The sequence below is a fragment of the Anas platyrhynchos genome, chromosome 3 (genome assembly GCF_047663525.1).
Source record: "Anas platyrhynchos isolate ZD024472 breed Pekin duck chromosome 3, IASCAAS_PekinDuck_T2T, whole genome shotgun sequence".
NCBI classification, from domain to species: domain Eukaryota; kingdom Metazoa; phylum Chordata; class Aves; order Anseriformes; family Anatidae; genus Anas; species Anas platyrhynchos.
In genome coordinates this window covers 515,310-525,541 of record NC_092589.1, presented here as the reverse complement: position 1 = coordinate 525,541, position 10,232 = coordinate 515,310, and the positions used below count along the sequence as shown (strand labels likewise).

General features: G+C 46.1%; 1 long non-coding RNA gene across 1 annotated transcript; it reads right to left on the bottom strand.

Moving 5' to 3' along the window:
* Nucleotides 1-4,458: 4,458 nt before the first annotated feature.
* On the bottom strand, nucleotides 4,459-8,597 carry LOC140002061 (uncharacterized). Its single transcript, XR_011807908.1, has 2 exons — nucleotides 8,338-8,597; nucleotides 4,459-6,785 (listed from the first exon to the last, which is right to left on the bottom strand). It is a non-coding gene; the product is annotated as an uncharacterized lncRNA (long non-coding RNA).
* Between the last annotated feature and the right edge of the window lie 1,635 nt (nucleotides 8,598-10,232).

Sequence of the window (10,232 nt, the reverse complement as noted above, 5' to 3'; positions counted from 1 at the left end):
ATTGCTGAGGTCCTATTGCTGAGGTCCTAGTACTGAGGTCACAATGCTGAGGTCACAATGCTGAGGTCCTATTGCTGAGGTCCTATTGCTGAGGTCCTATTGCTGAGGTCACAATGCTGAGGTGCTATTTCTGAGGTCCTATTGCTGAGGTCACAGGGCTGACGTCACAATGCTGAGGTCCTATTGCTGAGGTCCTATTGCTGAGGTCAAAATGCTGAGGTCTCAATGCTGAGGTCCTATTCCTGAGGTCCTATTGCTGATGTCCTATTGCTTAGGTCCTATTGCTGAGGTCACAATGCTGAGATCACGATGCTGAGGTCCTATTGCTGAGGTCCTATTGCTGAGGTCGCAAGGCTGAGGTCCTATTGCTGAGGTCACAATGCAGAGGTCACAGTTCTGAGGTCCTATTGCTGAGGTCGTATTGCTGAGGGCACAATGATGAGGTCCTATTGCTGAGGTCCTATTGCTGAGGTCCTATTGCTGAGGTCCTATTGCTGAGGTCACAATGCTGAAGTCCTATTACTGAGGTCACAATGCTGAGGTCTTATTGCTGATGTCACAATGCTGAGGTCCTATTGCTGAGGTCCTATTGCTGAGGTCCTATTGCTGAGGTCCTATTGCTGAGGTCACAATCCTGAGGTTCTATTGCTGAGGTCCTATTACTGAGGTCACAATGCTGAGGTCTTATTGCTGAGGTCCTATTGCTGAGGTCACAATGCTGAGGTCACAATGCTGAGGTCCTATTGTTGATGTCCTATTGCTGAGGTCACAATGCTGAGGTCCTATTGCTGAGGTCACAATGCTGAGGTCCTATTGCAGAGGTCCTATTGCTGAGGTCCTATTGCTGAGGTACTATTACTGAGGTAACAATGCTGAGATCCTATTTCTGAGGTCCTATTTCTGAGGTCTTATTGCTGAGGTCACAATGCTGAGGTCACAATGCTGAGGTCCTATAGCTGAGGTCCTATAGCTGAGGTCCTATTGCTGAGGTCCTATTGCTGAGGTCGAAATGCTGACGTCCTATTGCTGATGTCACAATGCTGAGGTCACAATGCTGAGGTCCTATTGTTGATGTCCTATTGCTGAGGTCACAATGCTGAGGTCCTATTGCTGAGGTCACAATGCTGAGGTCCTATTGCTGAGGTCCTATTGCTGAGGTCCTATTGCTGCGGTCTCAAGGCTGAGGTCTTATTGCTGAGGTCCTATTGCTGAGGTCCTATTTCTGAGGTTACAATGCTGAGGTCACAATGCTGAGGTCCTATTGCTGAGGTCACAATGCTGAGGTCCTATTGCTGAGGTCCTATTGCTGAGGTCCTATTGCTGCGGTCTCAAGGCTGAGGTCTTATTGCTGAGGTCCTATTGCTGAGGTCCTATTTTTGAGGTTACAATGCTGAGGTCACAATGCTGAGGTCCTATTGCTGAGGTCACATTGCTGTGGTTCTATTGCTGAGGTCCTATTGCTGAGGTCCTATTGCTGAGGTCACAATGCTGAGGTCTTGTTGCTGCGGTCCTATTGCTCAGTTCCTATTGCTGAGGTCACAATGCTGAGGTGCTATTTCTGAGGTTCTATTGCTGAGGTCACAAGGCTGACGTCACAATGCTGAGGTCCTATTGCTGAGGTCCTATTGCTGAGGTCAAAATGCTGAGGTCTCAATGCTGAGGTACTATTCCTGAGGTCCTATTGCTGATGTCCTATTGCTGAGGTCACAATGCTGAGGTCCTATTGCTGAGGTCCTATTGCTGCGGTCTCAAGGCTGAGGTCTTATTGCTGAGGTCCTATTGCTGAGGTCCTATTTCTGAGGTTACAATGCTGAGGTCACAATGCTGAGGTCCTACTGCTGAGGTCACAATGCTGTGGTTCTATTGCTGAGGTCCTATTGCTGAGGTCCTAGTACTGAGGTCACAATGCTGAGGTCACAATGCTGAGGTCCTATTGCTGAGGTCCTATTGCTGAGGTCCTATTGCTGAGGTCACAATGCTGAGGTGCTATTTCTGAGGTCCTATTGCTGAGGTCACAGGGCTGACGTCACAATGCTGAGGTCCTATTGCTGAGGTCCTATTGCTGAGGTCAAAATGCTGAGGTCTCAATGCTGAGGTCCTATTCCTGAGGTCCTATTGCTGATGTCCTATTGCTTAGGTCCTATTGCTGAGGTCACAATGCTGAGATCACGATGCTGAGGTCCTATTGCTGAGGTCCTATTGCTGAGGTCGCAAGGCTGAGGTCCTATTGCTGAGGTCACAATGCAGAGGTCACAGTTCTGAGGTCCTATTGCTGAGGTCGTATTGCTGAGGGCACAATGATGAGGTCCTATTGCTGAGGTCCTATTGCTGAGGTCCTATTGCTGAGGTCCTATTGCTGAGGTCACAATGCTGAAGTCCTATTACTTATGTCACAATGCTGAGGTCTTATTGCTGATGTCACAATGCTGAGGTCCTATTGCTGAGGTCCTATTGCTGAGGTCCTATTGCTGAGGTCACAATCCTGAGGTTCTATTGCTGAGGTCCTATTACTGAGGTCACAATGCTGAGGTCTTATTGCTGAGGTCCTATTGCTGAGGTCACAATGCTGAGGTCACAATGCTGAGGTCCTATTGTTGATGTCCTATTGCTGAGGTCACAATGCTGAGGTCCTATTGCTGAGGTCACAATGCTGAGGTCCTATTGCAGAGGTCCTATTGCTGAGGTCCTATTGCTGAGGTACTATTACTGAGGTAACAATGCTGAGATCCTATTTCTGAGGTCCTATTTCTGAGGTCTTATTGCTGAGGTCACAATGCTGAGGTCACAATGCTGAGGTCCTATAGCTGAGGTCCTATAGCTGAGGTCCTATTGCTGAGGTCCTATTGCTGAGGTCGAAATGCTGACGTCCTATTGCTGATGTCACAATGCTGAGGTCACAATGCTGAGGTCCTATTGTTGATGTCCTATTGCTGAGGTCACAATGCTGAGGTCCTATTGCTGAGGTCACAATGCTGAGGTCCTATTGCTGAGGTCCTATTGCTGAGGTCCTATTGCTGCGGTCTCAAGGCTGAGGTCTTATTGCTGAGGTCCTATTGCTGAGGTCCTATTTCTGAGGTTACAATGCTGAGGTCACAATGCTGAGGTCCTATTGCTGAGGTCACATTGCTGTGGTTCTATTGCTGAGGTCCTATTGCTGAGGTCCTAGTACTGAGGTCACAATGCTGAGGCCCTATTGTTGATGTCCTATTGCTGAGGTCACAATGCTGAGGTCCTATTGCTGAGGTCACAATGCTGAGGTCCTATTGCTGAGGTCCTATTGCTGAGGTCCTATTGCTGAGGTCCTTTTACTGAGGTCACAATGCTGAGGTCCTATTTCTGAGGTCCTACTGCTGAGGTCTTATTGCTGAGGTCACAATGCTGAGGTCACAATGCTGAGGTCCTATAGCTGAGGTCCTATTGCTGAGGTCCTATTGCTGAGGCCCTATTGCTGAGGTCGAAATGCTGACGTCCTATTTCTGAAGTCACAATGCTGAGGTCCTATTGCTGATGTCCTATTGCTGAGGTCACAATGCTGAGGTCCTATTGCTGAGGTCCTATTGCTGAGGTCCTATTGCTGAGGTCCTATTGCTGCGGTCTCAAGGCTGAGGTCTTATTGCTGAGGTCCTATTGCTGAGGTCCTATTTTTGAGGTTACAATGCTGAGGTCACAATGCTGAGGTCCTACTGCTGAGGTCACAATGCTGTGGTTCTATTGCTGAGGTCCTATTGCTGAGGTCCTAGTACTGAGGTCACAATGCTGAGGTCACAATGCTGAGGTCACAGTTCTGAGGTCCTGTTGCTGAGGTCCTATTGCTGAGGTCACAATGATGAGGTCCTATTGCTGAGGTCCTATTGCTGAGGTCCTATTGCTGAGGTCCTATTGCTGAGGACACAATGCTAAAGTCCTATTACTGAGGTCACAATGCTGAGGTCTTATTGCTGATGTCACAATGCTGAGGTCCTATTGCTGAGGTCCTATTGCTGAGGTCGTATTGCTGAGGTCCTATTGCTGAGGTCCTACTGCTGAGGTCACAATGCTGAGGTCCTATTGCTGAGGTCCTATTGCTGAGGTCACAATGCTGAGGTCCTATTGCTGAAGTCACAATGCTGAGGTCACAATGCTGAGGTCCTATTGTTTATGTCCTATTGCTGAGGTCACAATGCTGAGGTCCTATTCCTGAGGTCACAATTCTGAGGTCCTATTGCTGAGGTCCTATTGCTGAGGTCCTTTTACTGAGGTCACAATGCTGAGGTCCTATTTCTGAGGTCTTATTGCTGAGGTCACAATGCTGAGGTCACAATGCTGAGGTCCTATAGCTGAGGTCCTATAGCTGAGGTCCTATTGCTGAGGTCCTATTGCTGAGGTCCTATTGCTTCGGTCTCAAGGCTGAGGTCTTATTGCTGAGGTCTGTTGCGAAACCATTTGTTGTCGACGGAAGGAAGACACAGACGCTCAATATGAGTGATCAGTGAACTTCGATTTATTGGATAGCTCAGTCGTCTTTTATCTAATTCAATATAATTAGCTCATACATATTGCAAAAGCTAAGCTCATGATTGGTTAGTGCATTTCTCTATTCTATCAGCTAGTTTCCCACCAAAATAACACAGTTAGTACTTTCCCAGCATACCAACAGATATCACGTTCTTGTACCTGAAACCTCCCTGAAACCTCCCTAAAACCTCCCAGAACTTACATTCCTTCCCAGGCTGCATTTACGTATTTTCTCAGGCTCATTTGAGCTGTGTTCGATACTTTGTTACCTCGCGGCCTCCTAGCTGCTCAACATCCACATGACCTACTTCACGTACCCATTCCTCCACAATTCCCCCGTTTTTATTTTGGGCTACAAACACCTTCTTTGTGAGTTGTTCTAGTTTCCTAGATAAGCAGCTAAAGACTACCTGTGCAGCAATTATAATCAATACAATTATAAGCAAAAAGCGAAGTCCCTCTTTGATTAAGTTAAAAACCCATCCCCCTACATTTCCAAAGACAGATTTAAGCCAATCATCAAACCAATTATTCTGTATCGTAATTTTTTGTGTATGATCCATTAACCATTTTAATTGATTGTGAATTGATTGCCCATGATCAGAGAGATTAAAGCAACACATTCCTTCTACATCTTCACACCCATGTCCTTGAGCTAGTAGCAAGAAATCAATTGCAGCTCTATTTTGTAACACAGCATGTCTTATGCTCCCCATATCTTGCGACATTTCAGAAAGAATTTGTGTTGTTACATTTGATTGTTTAACAGCCCAACAAGCAAGCTTATTAATGCTAGTCAAAGCGTGTGCAGTTCCCACACTAGGCACTAAAGAAGCAAAGACTCTTTTTGCTGGACCCCACAATTCTACCTTATCATTGCAGTCAGAACCCAAAGTTTTTAATTCTCGTTTAATTCTTCTGTTCCTTGTCGAGTTTTGCCACGAGTGCAAATCTGGAACGAAAAGTGTGAGTCGTCCTAGGTAACACGGTCCATTCAAATCTCTGATACGGTCCTTCACGATTTATAGCAGGAAGTGTAAAAGCAAACCTCTGTTTATCATTGTCATGTAATGCAATTGTAAAAAAGCAGTCCTTGAGATCCACAATTAGTAATTTCCACCCTTCTGGTATCATAGCAGGATTAGGTAATCCAGGTTGCAGTGCTCCCATAGCACACATCTGATTATTAACTGCTCGTAAGTCATGTAGCAAACGGTATTTCCCTGATTTTTTGGGAATCACAAAAATCGGAGTATTCCAAGGGCTTGTTGACAGTCTCAAATGCCCTTGTTGATACTGTTCCTGTACTAATTTATGAGCATGTAAAAGACTTTCCCGTTTTAGTGGCCACTGCTCAACCCATACAGGTTCATCAGTTTTCCATTTAAGTGGGATCGGGAAAGTCCAAGCAATGGCCACACCTAAAAATTTTGATGATCTGTCGTGAGAATTGCTCCCATTTGGGCAAGGATATCTCGCCCTACCAGCGCTTGTACTCCTTCAGGTAGTGATAAGATGGAAACACTGCATTGTACCACCTTATCACCTATTGTCCATTGTAGCACTGGTGACCGACGAGCAAGAGTCATACCTCCTACTCCCGAAACTGTGGCATTAGACTCAAATGTAGGCCAATGTGAGGGCCAATCCTTTGTGCTGATTATAGATACATCAGCACCAGTGTCCAACAATGCCTCAATCTGTATTTTCTCATCCTTTAAACACACAGTGACTTTTTGTCGTGGTCTGTGTCGCATACCAAGTGTCAACAAAGCCACTTTTCCCGTGGAGCCAAATGCTCCCAGTCCTCGATGCTTTGCAGATTCCGATGCTAATGATTCAGCAAGATGAGGTAATGGGATCAACTGTGCTATTTTTGTGCCTTTCGGCACATGAATTGGAGGAAACATTGCAGAAACCATAATTTGTATTTCCCCAAAGTAATCCTTGTCAATAAGTCCAGTTAATATTTGTAATCCATTCATGGTGGCAGACGATCTCCCTATTAACAAAGCTCCCACAGGTTCCTTATTAACAATAACTGGTCCAATAAGTCCTGTTTTTATCCTGGTGGGTCTCGAATCCAATAAAGTCACATCGACTGCGGTTGCCAAATCCAGGCCGAGGCTCCCTCTGGTGGCTGGTCGGAGAAAAAGGGATTCGTCGCAGCTGGTGCTGGTGCTGTTGCCGTCGCTGCCGTTGTCGTAAAAGCCACTTTTTGTGTCGTCGCGGGGCGGCTCCTCCCGCTGCTCCGGCCGTTTCCCGACGCATTTCGGCGGCATGCTGAAGTGCTGTGAGTATTTGTTTGACAATTTTGGCACCACACAGATTCTATTTTGCAGTTCCGTCTAATGTGTCCCGCAACACCACATCGAAAACAATGATATTGCGGTGTCGATACTCGTCCACCGGGGGTTTGCAAAGGAGCAAGGGCTGCAAATACTTTTGACTGTTCTTTCACATTATCACCTAATTGTTTTACTGCTTCTACTAACATAGTCTGTGGGCCTACAGGTACCTGAGACATTCTGTCCAATCCTTCCTCTATTGTCCAAGTACTCGGTAACGTAGCTAATATACTATGAGTTGAAGGGTTACAATTTTGGAGTGCACATTGCTTTAGTATAGTGCCTTTAAGATAATCAGGAACTCCCGCTGCTTGTATCGCATTTGCTACCCGATCGATAAACAACCCGAATGGTTCCTCCCTGCCCTGTTTAATTCCCATGTAGGACGGCATTCCCCCTGGCTCTCTAATTTGTTCTAATGCTCTTCTGGCTAGATTCATTGATACCTTAGCTTTGTCTGGTCCCAAGAGTGCCTGCGCCTCTGTTCTAAAATATGGTCCCATGCCCAGTAATTCGTCTAATGTAACACCATACAAGGGATCCCCAGGCGCGCGTATTATCGCTACCTCTTCTTGACAGATACCATGCCAATATGCATTAAACAAAAGTTGTTGATGCTGTGTCAAGATTAGTTTCATTATGCTACGAATATCTCCTGGGAGCAAAATATTTGTCCCCCAAATATAGTCTAACATTTGACGAGTAGGTTCTCCCTTTAATCCAGACTCATTTACTGTAGATCGTAATTGTGTTAATAGTTTCCAATCTAAATTAGTCAACTGAGCCTGTACATTTCCCTGTGCATCTGGAGGTGAATACACCACCGGATAGGCTGTTGTTATTTGTGCTGCTACTTCAAGATTCCCTTCCTTCATTGCTTCATGTGCTATTTTTTTCCATGTCTCCTCCCTGTCCTGTATATTGATTTTAAATGGACTTGTTGAGAATGAATTTGTACCTGACTCCTCACCCACCCTTTCTTTATTCTCTGATTGTACGGGCGGAGGTACAGGCGGAGCTGTCGGTGGCTGTGACTGTGAAGGTTCTTCTTCCCCTGATATGGGTACCGAAGTCCCTTGTGGAATTATAACTGTTCTATATGATGGTGGAGAAGGGTAAGCTTGTTCCTCAGCTCTTTGCTGAGTAGAGGAAGAAGCAGAAGCCCCCCCCTTCTGACTGGATGATCCTAATCGTTCTGTTGCAGCAGCAGCTATTTTTTGTTCAGCTTGATGTGTTGCTAATGCATTAGTTACCGCCCTCCATGGCTTCATCAATTTTTTTGCTATTTTATCATCACTAATTACTTCATCAAATAATTTGTCCCCAAACTTCCTCCACTCTGCTTGTTCAAACACAGTATCAGGATTTAAAAAACAACCCTTAACTACCCCATAAGCTAATAACTTTGGCAATTCCTTTTTACAACATATATCCTGTGTGCCCCGCTTTTCTAAAAAGCATTTGAGCAAATTATACGCCGCTTGTCTCTCCATACCTTTATATACGTCGGTACCGTTGCAGCCTTTGCAAAGACCTCGGCGACGCTTTCCGGCGGGACCCTCTATAGGCTCATCCCGGGTGCGAGGACTCCCTTTCCGAGCTGCGGGTGCGGGTGTGGTTCCATTCACCTTTCAGGCCTCGGGTGCGGGGATTCAGCAATTTGTAATCCTTTTCACCTCCTGAGCTGCGTTGCAGGACCGGTCCTTGTATTCCGTCCAACCGTGGCTCGCAGGTACAATTCCAGCGCAGGTTCAACTCCAGTGAAGTCCCTGTTCCTGTATTGCAGGTCCCTGTTCCTGTATTGCAGATCCCTGTTCGGGCGCCATTTGTTGCGAAACCATTTGTTGTCGACGGAAGGAAGACACAGACGCTCAATATGAGTGATCAGTGAACTTCGATTTATTGGATAGCTCAGTCGTCTTTTATCTAATTCAATATAATTAGCTCATACATATTGCAAAAGCTAAGCTCATGATTGGTTAGTGCATTTCTCTATTCTATCAGCTAGTTTCCCACCAAAATAACACAGTTAGTACTTTCCCAGCATACCAACAGATATCACGTTCTTGTACCTGAAACCTCCCTGAAACCTCCCTAAAACCTCCCAGAACTTACATTCCTTCCCAGGCTGCATTTACGTATTTTCTCAGGCTCATTTGAGCTGTGTTCGATACTTTGTTACCTCGCGGCCTCCTAGCTGCTCAACATCCACATGACCTACTTCACGTACCCATTCCTCCACAGAGGTCCTATTGCTGAGGTCCTATTTCTGAGGTTACAATGCTGAGGTCACAATGCTGAGGTCCTATTGCTGAGGTCACAATCACAGAATCACAGAATCACAGAATTTCTAGGTTGGAAGAGACCTAAAGATCATCGAGTCCAACCTCTAACCTAACACTAACAGTCCCCACTAAACCATATCCCTAAGCTCTACATCTAAACGTCTTTTGAAGACTTCCAGGGACAATGCTGTGGTTCTATTGCTGAGGTCCTATTGCTGAGGTCCTATTGCTGAGGTCCTAGTACTGAGGTCACAATGCTGAGGTCACAATGCTGAGGTTCTATTGCTGAGGTCCTATTGCTGAGGTCCTATTGCTGAGGTCTTATTGCTGAGGTCACAATGCTGAGGTCCTATTGCTGAGGTCACAATGCTGAGGTGCTATTTCTGAGGTCCTATTGCTGAGGTCACAAGGCTGAGGTGCTATTGCTGAGGTCCTATTGCTGAGGTCAAAATGCTGAGGTCTCAATGCTGAGGTCCAATTCCTGAGGTCCTATTGTTGATGTCCTATTGCTGAGGTCCTATAGCTGAGGTCACAATGCTGAGATCACGATGCTGAGGTCCTATTGCTGAGGTCCTATTGCTGAGGTCACAATACAGAGGTCACAGTTCTGAGGTCCTATTGCTGAGGTCCTATTGCTGAGGTCACAATGCAGAGGTGCTATTTCTGAGGTCCTATTGCTGAGGTCACAAGGCTGATGTCACAATGCTGAGGTCCTATTGCTGAGGTCAAAATGCTGAGGTCTCAATGCTGAGGTCCTATTCCTGAGGTCCTATTGCTGATGTCCTTTTGCTGAGGTCCTATTGCTGAGGTCACAATGCTGAGATCACGATGCTGAGGTCCTATTGCTGAGGTCCTATTGCTGAGGTCGCAAGGCTGAGGTCCTATTGCTGAGGTCACAATGCAGAGGTCACAGTTCTGAGGTCACAATGCTGAGGTCCTATTGCTGAGGTCCTATTGCTGAGGTCACAATGCAGAGGTCACAGTTCTGAGGTCACAATGCTGAGGTCCTATTGCTGAGGTCACAATGCTGAGGTCTTATTGCTGATGTCACAATGCTGAGGTCCTATTGCTGAGGTCCTATTCCTGAGGTCACAATGCTGAGGTT